Below are 12307 nucleotides of genomic sequence, written 5' to 3'. Positions count from 1 at the left end.
TATTCAAATATCGTGTATTCCATACATCGACAACGTAATATTTTCCTTAATTTTTGATACTTCCTAATAAACAGGCGCGATCATAAAGGATGGTTAATAGGGCGGTGGCTCGTCGCGACTTCAATTATCGCGGCCTTTACGCCCTTTTAGCTGGGCAACGACAAGAGCCTCTCTCCGTGGCGCAGCGTAAATGAATTTCGCAATAAAGTTGCAACGGGCAAAGGGTGACCGTAAAATGAAATAAAGCGTTGCCGTGGCTCGTCTTTATGCTCGGTTCGCGCACCGCCGCGTCTCGCGCATAATAAATCACCGGAGTCCGCGTCGACATGCGCCTAGAAATCACTGGACGGCCGCTACTTTGCGTGAAAAATGCTCAGAGAAACGTACGATAAAGGACGCTCGAACAAAGAACCTTCGGAATAGACGAGCCACTCATGCGAACGAGTCGTGGATCATTTTATATTCACGAACTGCTTTCGATTGTTCTCCCTTTGAATTCCTTTTTTCCTCTCGTTTTCTTTTTTTATTTTATAAGTTTAACGATCATTTTTCTTGGGATCGTAGATCGTATCCCGTCTATTAGTGATTAAGGATTCTAGCGAGAACTTCGAAATTTTTCACGTAGTACACTGTCTACTATATAATACAGTTAACCTTTTTATTATGATATGAAACGTGTTATTATATATTGATAGAGATTTTGAGAATAACATTCGTGACGTGATATAAATTACGTATACGACGCGACGAGAAGGTTCGGTAGCTAACCTCTACGGAGAAATTAATGGCATTTTATAAATACCTCATATTTCACGTTATTGCTCCCCAATAAACATCTGTCCGGATGCAGTAATAAAAGAAGTCCTTAGATAGTAACAACACTTCACAAAACTTTTCGAGAAAACACCGAAAATTGCGCATCGAGTCACGAAAAAATTCAATCGCGTATTCTCACCACGTATCACCGCCATCTTTGATCCCGCCAAATCATCGAATTGAAGTTAGATGCGATTAGACGACATTAGTGCTGCTACGAAACAATAACTTTTTCGCGGGATCTTATTCAAATATATATTTGCTATGTTTCTATTACTTTCTACTTTCCATTAAAATTTATTAGAAAATTTTATAATTGTTTTAATATCATAGTTATTTAATATAGAATCGACATTATTTCTGTTTGCATACGATATAATAAATGTAATATAATAAATATATTAACAATAAATTAAAAATTCTATGCCATATTTAATTATCCTGAACTTGTGCATTCTTTCTTTAAAGAAATCTACATATATAATGTAAGAATGGTATTCGTATAAACGAACCTCAATGCTTTCGAATTTGTGAATTTCAATCGTTCTTGGTCTTGAAAATTCTTCTGAAATCGAGCAACAGTTTTCTTAGAATGAATGTACGAGATGATCTGCAACAAAAGCAGTTCAAGAATTTTAAGGCATAAAATATGAAAATGGTGCTCGTGTGAATGAATCGTGTAGTATTCGACTATATGAATTGTTTGAATATTTTTGAAAGGAATTAATCGAAATTATGCAATCCTTTCTATAATTCCAAATTTTAATAGAATCATTATAAAAAAAATAAAAATGTCTCGACAATGTAAATTTTCAAAACTGACAAAAATATTATTTTAAAACGTAATAATTTCTATAATAATTTAATATCACTTATTAAAAATGCTTCTGAAACAAAATCGCTTAGAAACGAATAAAAAAAAAATAATAATAAAACAATCCAGAATTAAGGAATTGAATTAAAAAAAAAAAGATCGCTAATTTTGGAAAACCTACCTCGATCGATATTTCTGAGAAATATACGCAATTTCTGATCCCTCCGTTTGAATCACCCTGTACAATCCCCCCGTGTTTTCCCGAGCGTTCGATACGTTAGCGCATTTTCGCGTGCGTTTATCCAATTATGAGAGGCGGGAGACGTGCACAATCAAAAAATGAGTTGTCGGGGAGGGGGGAGCCGGGCGAATGAAAACGCGTGTTCCAGATAAGCGAACGAGATGTGTGTGCGCGTGTGCGTGCGCGCGTGTGTGTGTGTCACACACGAGTGTTGTTATAACCGTCAGAGAACTTTTCACGCAGACGCTCGAGCGGGGCAATAACGAGGCACGTTCCACTCGTTATCGGTGGTTAGCAGATAAAGTAATATACCTGTTTAAATAATGCCCGCCGCATTCCGCTATGACATTTATCGGTTCATATATTTTGTCATGCAAAAAATTATCGAACGCTGTTTCATTATAATTTTCAGCTCGCGTTTTATCCGCGAAAATAATTCCCGCGCCTCGGTTCAAGAGTTTTGCGTGAAACGAAATTGCATTTTTCGGAATTTTCCCCGGATAAGCGGATTAACCGGTGTATCTGTACAAATATGCGATAATTTTAAGCGGATGATTTTTTCCTTTTTTTTTTTTTTTTTTTTTCGTCAAATTATCCTTTTTATAAAAAAAATTTTACATAAATAAATGAACAAATAACTTGATTTCCATTTTTATCTCAGAGTTTATATAATTACGAAAGACGCGCGAACGATAAAATATGAGATATCAAATTCAAAAACGAGTGAAAGAGTATTCTTTCGATGAAATAATTAAAATCTAAAAAAAAAAAAAAAAAAAAAAAGATCACGAGATTAAATTACTTTTTCGACCACACTTTTACGTACATCGTATATTTCTTTCTTATTATTATACAAGATTCTGAAATCCGAGCACGAATCGAGAGCAACGTCGTCCAATTTGCCCTGGTGCGCCAATGCGCTCGCGTTTAACTCATAGCTCGCGTGGTGGAGCGTACACGCGTCACGTCGTGCATAAATGCGTGTGCGCAAACGCGTGTAAATAGCGGCGTGGTGCGCACGCGGACCGTTTGAATAATGGGACGCGCAATTACGCGGGATAACGTGATTCGTTTTTCGCTCGCGGATCTTCTCTCTCGCTACGGTAATGGACTTCAATGAAGTCAAAGTGAACGCACTTGATGTTAGCTTCGAAGCGAAACGTTTGATGTTTGCATCTAATAGGGGAGAGAGAGAGAGAGAGAGAGAGAGAAAAAGAATAAACTGGTTGTTTATAAAAAATTAAAATAGTAAGGAATAATAAATAATGACAAGGAATAATGATTGAATAAAATCCAATTAGAATCCGACACTTTTGCATCACCCTGTATATATTCAGCGAGTATATTCGTTATCAGAGAATTGATTGAATACCTATTAATCTTTGGTAGCTAAAAACGCGAATTGCACGTGAATTCCAACGCGTCACGATTTCTTTTATTCGAAAGCGATAATAAAACAATCCGCGTTGCAAATGTAAACATCATTGTCGGAGCAACATTCAGCACGTATCAGTGATATTTACAATTTCGCGATAAAAAACCAAAAAAGTGATGACAAAAAAAAAAAAAAGTCGCGTTCCAATGTTTAAATTATAAAAACCTAAGAATTATTGTACTTCGATGAATTCTCATTTATCGTTCATCAAAATTCAATAAAAATTTTAGAATATCGTAAAAATCATTATATAGAAATATTAAAGGTCTCCAAGTGCAAAATACTCCACTAACATTGTAACTAGCTTCATTAGTGTCTATTAAAATATCTTGCATTCAACGAAATAAAAATGTTGATGCATTTGTGTCCCACATCAATACTCGTTGTATCGGATGGAATTTTGATTGGTCAGTTAAATTAATGGGAAAAAAAAAAAAAAAAAAAAAAAATTTGAATGAATATTTCCACATTTATCTCGTCTCTCTCGCGATTGCCTCGAGGATCGACCAAATCCCCGATGAACACAAAGATCTCGCGGACAGCGTCAAAGAAGCAGTCCACGACGAACTAACGGAAGCGGTAAATTAGTCAAGACAGAAATCTTCTATTAATATTCCAACCCCACCTCCCTCCCCTTCCCTGGCCTTTTCTTCCTCTCGTCCTGTCGCTTTCTCCTCACCTCACCTCGCGAGTGCCATTAAAGACGCACTCTGTCGAGCAATAGTGTCGCACTCTTCCTTTCGCCATAAAAGAAAAAGGAAACTTTCAAACTGGTTGAAAAATCATCCATCCACATAGTACGTGGAAGAATTTCTAGAATTAAATCGAGATTCGATTCGATAGTATCAAAGAATTTAACTGAATTAGATTAACAGCATAATATATGTTATCAGAAGTATATATTTTGAGTATATATATATATATAGAGAGAGAGAGAGAAATCGATTTGGTTGATATTTGAAAAATAATGATAATTGAAGAAAAGAAAATATAGAAATAGAATAATTAATATTGTGATAAATTTAATATATCGTTTGTAATAGTTTTATTATATCGAAGTATTAAAAAAAAAATTGTCTTTATATATCTTAAATAAAGCAATGATGTTGATGTCGAGACGAAAGGCAGACGAAGCGGAATGGATTCATTCGTCGCAGTCCATTTTAATCGAGCGACACTCTCGCTTGCAATTTGTACCCGCTAATTATAATTGCGCTAATTAATCTGGTTACGTAATTAAGTAAGAGCGCGAACCAGCCCGATTATTCTGTGATTGCTTATCTAGAATTGCTACAGTCGGATCTCGTTTCACGCTCGCGCGCGATCCGTTTCGAAAAATTTCACGCGCAATGCGGAAATCGTGAGATTCAACGTCTCTTGATACATTCCTCGTATTTATTTATATATACGTCGTTATATTGTCAAATGTAATCGTTCGAGGAAAAAATATCGCTCGAGAACAATATCGAATTCATTCTTGACGAAGAAATTTGCAAAAAAATATATTCGCATATATTCACGTTTTTGTACGAGATATTGGTCTTTCAATTAAATATTAATATTTTTTATAAAGGAATTATTTTAAGAATTAAAAATTTAATACTTACATTGCATATTAGTCACGAATATTTATCTTCTTAGAAAAGATACACGAAGAGATATTTCTTTTAAAGAGATATTATTTTATTTTTAAATTAGCTTTAAATTATTTTTACTTTTAAACGTCGAGCATGAAATCAATTATGAAAAAAATTTGAATAATTTCAACGTATTCTAATACTATTTAAGAATAGGTATGTAGGTATTTATACTGAAACATGATTTAATTTTTGACCATCATTGGACAACAAATACATGTGAACGATATCACATATCTACATGTAAGTTTCTCTTATACATATTCACACGTTCAATGTTCACAAAACGATAGATTCTCACTTTGAAGACATTATGGTAATTCAAAGGGGTCTTATGGGTTGCGCAACGCGAAATAATGTGGTTACGATTCATTAAGCCGAGTTTACAGGTGGCGAAAGAAAGAGAGAAAGAGATAGAGAAAGAGATAGAGAAAGGAACGGATGGAGAAAGAGAGCAAAAGAGGAGGGACACGGTACACGGAGCGAAATGACGAGCCCGCGGCGTCTTTCCGACAGGATAATTCGACCTTTTCCTTTTCCTATACGGCTCAGCGTTCACTCCAGATTTTGAGTAGCCGGCCGCTTTCAGCCTGTCCGCTGCGAGGAAATGCAATTTGTAATTTACCGTGTGTTCGTAGAAACGTAATGATGATTCATACGCGGAAAGTGATTCGTCTCGGTCGAGCGCCGCTCGCGAAAAGCCAGGAATATCACTCTCTCGCCTAGCTAGGCTTGCGTAAATTCTACTGAAATCAACAAGATAGTTCCTTATAACATTAGATCGAATCACATTATTTTACTTTTCGTTTGAATTTTTTCCTTCTTTAATTATAAATAGTTTTTCATTTAGTTTACACGAATATTAATATTGAGTAATTTTTAAAAAAAATTTAACAAATTCTTCTCAAATCTTTGTTTCATCCTTTTCATAATATTTAAGAAAATATTCGGAGAATCTTAATTAAACGATTAAATTAGATAATTAATTGAAATAATAAAATGATACATAAAACATGACACATAAAAGATAATTTTTTTTTTCGTAGAAATGATAAAGGAAGAGCATTGGAAAAGAACGCAAACTACTTCATAATGGAGACGCGACGATACGTGACCTGTTGATTCACCGCAATAATGAGGAAGTGAACGCAAGGATCCTTGTCTAGAAGGATATCGTGCCTATTACGAAACCACTAAACCGCAAATAGCTAATAGCACTTGTTCGGATGCGTGGAGCACGTAATTGTATGACTATTTTTTCCGAATCAATCGATAAAATGTCCTGTTCATATTAAAGCAATGAATGGTTAATGGTAAAACTACTTCATATTTTACCACAATCGATCCTAATCGGGATAATATTATAATACTAATCTAATATCTAAAATCATTTCGTTTTTCAGAAATACTTAAATCGAAAGAAAATGAAAAAAATATTTAAAATGTGAGCTTTTTAGAATAAAATACAATTTTATATTCAAAATCATATGTAAAAAAGTCTAAAAGTTACATCATTACGATCAAGTTTAACCTCTCTTTTATATTTATAACGTCAAATAATTACATACCTGATATTGCACATTATATCTTTAAAAAAATGTATCTGTAGCTCTAATAATAAAGAAATTATTTGATGATAACAATACATCATAAAACAATCAAAAGAAACACTCAAAATACTTTGAATCACGAAAATATACAATTACGTATTTCATAGCGTATCGCCGCCATTTTTGATACTGTCAAATAATCATCATGAAGTTAGGCACGATACTGGTATAAAATAAATTCTTTGCAAGGATATCTTTTCTTTGTTTAAATAATAAAATACAATTTTTTATAAATATTTTTCAATTAATTGAAATTTTTTAACAAATTATTCGATTCTTAGGAATAATTTCTATTAAATAATTTCTAATTAAATAATAAAATTGTTAGAGTAAGAAATTGTTCGAACACTTATCTAGAAACGATATTTGTTATAGCTATATCAGCCATCATTCCCATTCAAGAACGAAATACCCAACATGAACACAACTTGTGTTTCACCCCGAAATGGGTAAATGTTCGCCGCGGGTACTTCTAATTTGAATAAATTAAAATGCCAAAACGATTAAATATTCATATGATCGCACCTTAATGTCTACTAAATGTTCCGAATCGAATGAAGACACGAGACAATTCTCCATGCATTTCGTAGAGCGTGACTAAGAAATCGAATCGTGATCAAAATACAAAGAAAGAATTTCTTTAATCTTTCTGTGACTGATTCAATAAGATCAAAAATGTAAATAGCGATAGATATATTATTGTTATATTATATATGAAATTTATATAATAGTTAATAACAGTTACAACAGGTAATAACGACGCCATTATTTGAAATAATTAGAAATTGAGGTCACGTGATATATAATCTAAATATTTTTTCAAATAAAAAACAATTTATGTAGCACAATTATGTTTTAAATTGCAAAATTTATCGTGAAAAATAATATAAATAATTCATAAATGTTTTAATTATTTTTTCTATATGAAGATTATAGAAAAATTTTTTAGATAATTTCTATTGGATAAAAATATATATCACTATGAGTGAATTTCTACTTTTTTTTAATAGATGGCACTTGTATCTACTTTTCTAGGTACTTTTTTTTCTTTTGTTCTACGTAGTTCAATTCAGTTGTGAATTTGTATCACGTTGTGTTAAACGCTTGTTATGTAGTTTTGTTATACGTATTTATATTTTATCTGTAATTATAAACTATATATTATACTAATATATATTAATATCTAATATATTAAATTTTATTACTATTATAAATAATTAAATGACATCATTCTCAAAACTAAGAGTAGACTAACATAAGTTATAGAGTGTGCCATAAATCAGTCGATGATATCATTCGCAAAACTAAACCACTAGTATGCAATGCAGAGCGAATTTGGCATCGAAGGAAGTGTCAACGTTCGTAAAAGGATAGAGCCAGATATAAAATTCAAATATATTAAGTCGGTTTAAAGAAATCGAAATCGAAGTTTATTCAACTGGTTTATAAGAAAAAACGTTTTTAATGTAAGTATATAGTATTTATAATTGAAATTTCGTAAGTAATCTATTTTTAATTTTTGAAATTTGTTTTCTGTTTGTTCGAATTTTCAATCGAGATTTATATCCTACGTAAAAAAAATCTTTTTGTTGAAGTCTGTATTATCAATTTTTTATCGAAATTGGCATTTATCAAAATTCTGTTTATAGACATTTAATTGAAAATTGTATTTTACTCGTAAATCTGATATAGAATCTAGAATTTATTTACGAACTTTTTGTCAAAATGTATATTTTTCACAAAAACTGTGTTATTTTATTTCTGTTATTTTTAATCGAAATCTGCGTTTCACGCACGTACAGAACAAAGTAGCAAGAAAAAAAAAGAGGCACGATTGGTGGAACAATTCGATTGTATTTCTCTCGGTGGCGATTTGCAGAGATTTATTAACACAGCATGCATTATTCAAACGTAATTAATCTGCCCGTAAACCAGCTAATGTCGAATATGGAAAATCACTCGTCCTCGATTGTTTTGTGGAGAAACGATGCTTTTATTTAAAACACATCGATGCATCCATAAAAACTGAATAATTATGGTGGATATGCAAAAAGACAATCTCTGTGGAATGTATTAATTCAGAACGAAGGGAACGATAATTCATGATTAAACATCTCTTAATTATATTTCTCCAATTCTTTGTTTTATTTAAATAAAATGAATTTAATTTTTGTTAATTATCCTATTAATACAATTATCTAAAATGCTTTTTATGATATTATTAGAAATTGGAAATCAAATTTATACTCTATATCATCTCCATAATTATCACTGATAATTATAAGATTATAGACAAAAAAATCATATATACATATCTTAGAATTTTATATGTAAAACTTATTAAAACTCATTGAAATTTTATTAAAATCTTTGCAAAGAAAAATAACAGGAAAAAAGTTATAAATGTTTAAAAACTTAGAGATGTGATGAACATTATTATTGATTCTTTTACAATAAAATTTTCTTTTGCATATGATTAAAAAAAAATATTTTAACGATCGATAAAACTTTATGAATAAATTCCATTTCGAATTAGAACGAGGAAGTTATTTCATTTTAATGAAATTATTTTCGCTCGTAACAAATTCTTATTTTCACCTTAGAAAATAATTTCGATTACTGACAATCATCTTACGATTAAATTTCATTTTTCTAAAATTCAAAAAAATTAAAAAAATTATTTTCACTGCTAAAAATCATTGTATTAATAAAATTTCACCGTAAAAAAGAAATAAATATATTATCATCAGTTTATAATGAAATTCGCATTTTTGTGCGAACAAAACACAACAAAGACGGAACAGCAAGGAAAAATTGTTTGTACTCCACGACTCTAACTCCTATCCTTCGCTAATTTCATCGAGTATATTTCACCGTTGTATACCACCACGTTGGGGTTGCGGCCACATCGTGTCTCGCCTGGAAAGTTATGTCGCCCTGTTGGATGGGTGACGCTCGCACATGAACTCGCCAGCAACCCCTGCACGTCGTTTGCCGAACCGTTAGTACGCGTCAACGCGAATTACGAGCGTGCACGCGTGTGCACCACGCGTGTAACGAACGTGTGTCCCTTCGCTAAGTCAGGGATTAACGCGTGTTGCTTCTTTTCGGCGGAACAGTCGGTAGCTGAGAAGAGGGATGAGGAAGAAAACTGATGAGGAATTTCGAAGAACGGCGGCCGTTGTAGAAATACCGTCGAGGTTTGTGCACTTGTGTACGTATATTTACATGCGAAATAAAATATGCGTTTTCATTTAGAGCTAAAGTGTATTTACATTTTTTTTTTTTTTTTTAGGTGTATCGTTAAATTTATGGAGGGATTTTTATATCCAAGTTGAGAGTATGGTATTGATTTCAAGTAATAAAAATTAGTAAATAACTATAATATATAGTAATAATAATTATCACAAAAATGATAAGTGAACAAAATTGCAGAATAGATAGTAATGAATTATGAGAATTATAATGATGTAAATTAATCATCTACTATTTTTATTCTACTATATTAGCATATATATTGTTTATTATTATAGAAAGATCAATATATGTTTTAAAATTATTAGAACAGGTATTAACGAGATCTTTATAAATCTACGAATAATATCTTAAGAGATTCAATAAATTAAAAAATTCTTAACATTTTCATTTACTTATTACTTATTAAAATCATTATTTATAGAAAATATATAGAAAATACTATATAAAAAAATATTACAATGGAAAAAGAGTATCTTTGTAAAATGTTGAGAAACACTATAGAATATAAACATATCCTATACAATAACAAGAAAAAGATATATCGGCTCTTTCGTGAAAAGATAGCGATCCTTTCCAGCTTCCTCGTCGGCGTAGGACAAAGCGAGTCGCAATTCAAACGAACGAACGGTCCACGATTTCCTCGCGACGCAGACCGTTTCCGTTGAAGTATTCACGAGTAGTAAGTGACTGGGCAAACGTTAGCCGTTTCAAATGTTCGATGCGGCCACGAAAGTCTCCGAGCTGTAGAATGGAATGGAAAAAGGGTCTTCGAGTAGGTGCAACGACTTGGAAGGAGCGGGGTGTGACAAGTGCGGCGAGCGACGAAACACGTGAGAAAAGGGAGGGGATGAGAGTGATCGGTGTGCGCACGGTACGAAAATGCATAGTGAGAGAAAGAAAGAAGGATGCTCACGGTGTTGAGAGGGGGAACGTGTGCGGACGCGCCAATTACCAACTCGGCCGAAGACGGCCATTAAGAGAGTCGGCAAACAAACGACTTTCCCTTTTTGTCGTTCTCGATCGGACTAACGATCATCGGTATACACCTTCGCGTGATTTCAGCCAACACGAGGGACGAAGATCGACTTCCATTCTATAGCCATCGTTCGTTCTTTCGAACGATTGCTTTCTTTGCCGCTGTTCGCCTGTCTTTGATCTCGACAGAGGAGGAATCATGCGCCGACACGCAGCACACGTCCCTTCTTTGCCTTCGGCCGGTTCGACCGGATTTTCCAGGGAGCCGTCCCTGGTGTGCCGGGAATCAACCGACGTCGGCCATCGTCCAACCTCTTGTTTCGAGCCTTAAACAGTCGTACACCAAGTTGTTTGATTACAAAATTATACCATTGGCCGATACTTCGCGACATATAGCGATTCCTTCCTCTTTCTTATTTGTACGCCGTTCTGTGCTTTTTATCGATTCACACCATCCGGTGATGGGTATGGAGGGACAAGTGACGAATGGCTGTGATCGGAGTGCTTGATATTAGCGCGATTCGCGGGATGGCATGGGAAGATGGAGAGGTTAGGTGAGAAATTGGACGGATAGTTGAAATTAGGTTAGAAAAATTTGTGTTGAATAAAATAATATTTCTATTTACAATTTCTTGGTGATAAATTTTGATATTGATAATTAAAAATATTTTAATAAAAGATCTTGGATGTAATTTTTTTTACAAAATGTTCACTTAGCTTCTTAAATTATAATTAAATTTGTGTCCATTATGACGATAATCTTGTCTTTGGATTGATTCAGTTTCAGAATATAAATAGGTATCGAGAAATTACTAATTTTTTTTTTTTTTTAAGAACTATTCTTTCCGCGATAATATCGTTTTAATAAATTTTTCAATCGAGATAATTAATTTTTAAATTTTCAATTTAACGATCATTAAAAATATTTCTAGAACAATTATGTTATTCATTTAAATTCTTTCAATCAAATTGTATTTTTCCGACAATATTTTTAGAAACTACGATTTATATTTCCTTTTTCTTCCCATAAATTGCACAAAATTTCAAAGATTATTATAATCCAATAAATTACAGGATGCACGATTTATTCCTTACTTACTTTTTTTCTTAAACAATTTCCTTTTTCGCCTCGAAAACTATATTTTTCCTCAACGCAAATTCAATGGCTCGTAATATATCCTAGCGATAACACACAAGCTTATAGAGGACGTTCAAACAGCGATAAGCATAAATATCCATCAGTGGAACGTGCCCAATTATAATTATCCATAATGAATATAATATTTCAAAGTGATTACGCCGGACGTTATCTGAAAATTGTTTCGTGCATCGTGAAATCAATCACGGTTATGAATGCGCTTTCTTTCTGTTTCCGCATGCAAAATTGATTTCCATGGCATGCGCCGCGCGTCGCGCCGCCATTAAATCGGTCCGATTCGACACGATTGTTATAATATACCGTATTAAGTCTATTCGCGATTCTAGCTCCGATATTCCCGACTATAATTCCGATCCGCCGCA

The 12307-nt window shown here is 33.0% G+C and overlaps 1 protein-coding gene and 1 long non-coding RNA gene across 18 annotated transcripts in view; one reads left to right on the top strand and one right to left on the bottom strand.

Moving 5' to 3' along the window:
* Positions 1–12307, bottom strand: part of scalloped (TEA domain transcription factor 1 homolog scalloped) — a 173229-nt gene that overhangs the window by 75001 nt on the left and 85921 nt on the right. The window lies entirely within an intron of this gene.
* On the top strand, positions 7587–8730 carry LOC147656803 (uncharacterized). Its single transcript, XR_015293917.1, has 3 exons — positions 7587–7696; positions 7814–8019; positions 8356–8730. It is a non-coding gene; the product is annotated as an uncharacterized LOC147656803 (long non-coding RNA).

This window comes from Apis florea, unplaced genomic scaffold (genome assembly GCF_048593485.1).
Source record: "Apis florea isolate Af1SG1 unplaced genomic scaffold, ASM4859348v1 contig_3496_pilon, whole genome shotgun sequence".
Classification (NCBI taxonomy): Eukaryota; Metazoa; Arthropoda; class Insecta; order Hymenoptera; family Apidae; genus Apis; species Apis florea.
Note: the sequence above shows the minus strand (reverse complement) of the source record. Positions and strands in the feature narration are given on the sequence as shown.